The sequence below is a fragment of the Lactuca sativa genome, chromosome 4 (assembly GCF_002870075.4).
Source record: "Lactuca sativa cultivar Salinas chromosome 4, Lsat_Salinas_v11, whole genome shotgun sequence".
Taxonomy (NCBI): Eukaryota; Viridiplantae; Streptophyta; class Magnoliopsida; order Asterales; family Asteraceae; genus Lactuca; species Lactuca sativa.
In genome coordinates, this window is record NC_056626.2 from 27,912,575 (window position 1) to 27,915,300 (window position 2,726).

The following is a 2,726-nucleotide window of genomic DNA, read 5'->3' on the forward strand; positions in this document are numbered from 1 at the left end:
AGTCTTCATGTTTCTATAGACACAGCTTATGACTTGCATTTCTTTCGAGGAATTTCGATTCCTCATAATTGTATCTCTATCTCTCATCTTATGTATGTGGATAATGTTACTTTCATTAGTGAGTGGTCAACACTCAATTTTGTAAATCTTAATTAGTTACTTCGTTTCTTTCTCCTTGCCTCGCAATTAAAGGTAAATTTACATAAAAAGCAAAGTTTATGGTGCTGGTGTTAGTAACATGGAAATTGATAGACTTGCTAGTGTTTTGAAATACGAGCATGCCTCTTTCCCCTCACTTATCTTGGTTTACCGGTGGGGACGAACATGAAGTTTGCGAAAAGTAGGGCTCCAGTGGTGGATAAATTTAGGACTAGCCTTTCAAACTGAAAGGTAAATCTATATCGTTTGGTTGTCGTCCTACTCTTGTGAGTTAGTTTGGTTTCTGAATAGTCTTCCGCTTTATTATTTTTCGTTGTTTCAAGCCCTAAGGAAGATTATAAATTCACTTGATAGTATTTGAAGAAAGTTCTTGTTAGGAGGTGATGAAGACAAAAATAATATAAATTGGTAGCTTAGGAGATTATCACTAAATCGAAAAACATGGGAGGCTTTAGTTGGTTGACTTGATTCCACTAATTTAACTCTTCTTATGGTGGTGGTGGTTAAAGAAATAGGTTTGGTTCCTTTTGGTTCTCATGTATCAAATCTATTCATAACCTTAAGCTTGTGGATGGTAAATTAAAATATTGCCTCTCACAAACAGTTCTTTAATTTGAACCCGACCGAACAAAAAGTTCAAATTACAATATTGCCATTGATACAAAAAAATATGTAGGTAAATTACAATATTGCCCTTGATAAAAAAAAAGGGTTGAATTCATATTCATATTCATATTTGAATGCAGATTTAAAACCTACTGTATAAGGTATTTGTCAAAATTGGATATCTTTCAATCCCCAATTTGCTCATTACTCAATGAAGAGATGGGAGAACTCACCAAGATATTAAAGACCCTAATAGAATGACAACATTACCCCTACCAAAGTTGGTGAAAGATTTAGAAATCTCAACTTAGATGGGGTAATGAAAAACAGTGAATTACAATAGAAAATTGTACTAAATTTACACTCAAAAGTGTTGATGAAGAAAATTGAACCATGAATTGTAATGAAAAGCTGTAGAATTCGTTGACAAAGACGTCAATTGGAGTATACACCCTAGAGTAATCGGATAATCTTTAAATCTGACAAAAAAAAAAAATAAACCCTAGAACCATGAGATTGAGTGCGAACGGATTGAAATTCAAGAAAATAGCCTGAAATTTCATCCCGTTCCAATGAAAACGGCATCTCTGTTATGTTGATGAGGAATTACGAGTTACACGTAAATGGCGATGAAATCTAGAGCGATACGTGAATGATATTCAATTCCCGATCAAAAGCAGGCTTCTTGACATGTATTCCCAACAATATATGCAAGTAATCAAAACTATCCACAGTTTTTTTTTTTTTCAAACCCTAATTTTATATTCTTAAATCTCTACATTAAAGATCAGAGTGGAAACAGTTACCAAATTTAGTGATTACTTTAGTTGCAGATCCTGATCCAAGTAACGGAACTCACCCAACAAAAATCCATGATTATCAATCATCGCCGAGTTGGAAACATTTGTTGCCCTAATTTGTGACTCGAATTCGCGCTTCTTGGAGAAATAAGCACAGAGAGCAGCATCAGAGGAATGAAATTTCCCTAAATTGACACGCGAATTGGTGATAGGGTTTCGGATCCGAGCTGTCCACCTGCCATTCTTTCTCCAAACCCCTTTGTAGCGTTTCGTTGTGGATTTTGATTGATTTGTTGATAAAATGGTTTCGGTTTCTTCTGGATCATTCGGGTTGTCATTGTATCCGAATACGATCGTTACCGATGTCGTAGCTTGTTCCTTCTCATTATCATCCTTCGATTCCATTAAAACAGTCAAAGAAACCAGCAAGAAAAAATTTGACCGAAAGAACCGATCTAATGGATATTGAGATAACTGAATGTTTGATTTACTATTTGTGATTATGTATCTATGAAATGAATAAATCTAATTGGATACTATTGGATCTTGATTATCATCTAAGAATTACCAATCCAATTTGGGTGATTAAAATTTGAAACTAATGAATTACAAATGAATTCGATATCATCGGTCGATTGCAATATACATATCACATATTATTCAATCCTCAAGATATAAAATGAATCGACACACGGATCCAACCAGTGTAGTGAACTTTAAGTTTAGAATTTGTATCAAACAACCAAAACTTTGAATGGATAATAATATTTTAAACGATTGCAAGAATAATTGGTTTGATCGTGTTTTTTTCGGAAAGACCAAATCTTCCAATAAGTTGCAAGCAAACTGCCTCTATACATATCCTTTGCACCATTTCATATACGAATTATTTGCCCATCTCTTGCTAATTCAAATCGTATCAAGTTGAGGGAAATCCAAGTCTAACCATCTACCAATTTGAGTCCAAATCGATTAAGCCACTTTAAAACTTAAACTTAATGTATCTATATGTGAGAATCACAAACTAGACAAAATAAATAAATAAAGAGAAATTAAATATTCTCCTATTTTTTGTTCCTACGAATCCTCCTACCTAATTAAATGATGACATGTGTCATTTAAGTATATAGTAAAATATCATTAAATGAACATTAAATATGA

At 33.4% G+C, this 2,726-nt stretch overlaps 1 long non-coding RNA gene across 1 annotated transcript; it reads left to right on the forward strand.

Annotated features, from left to right (window-relative positions):
• The first annotated feature begins 1,221 nt into the window (after positions 1 to 1,221).
• On the forward strand, positions 1,222 to 2,113 carry LOC122197270 (uncharacterized). Its single transcript, XR_006190127.2, has 2 exons — positions 1,222 to 1,479; positions 1,593 to 2,113. It is a non-coding gene; the product is annotated as an uncharacterized LOC122197270 (long non-coding RNA).
• The last annotated feature ends 613 nt before the right edge of the window (positions 2,114 to 2,726 follow it).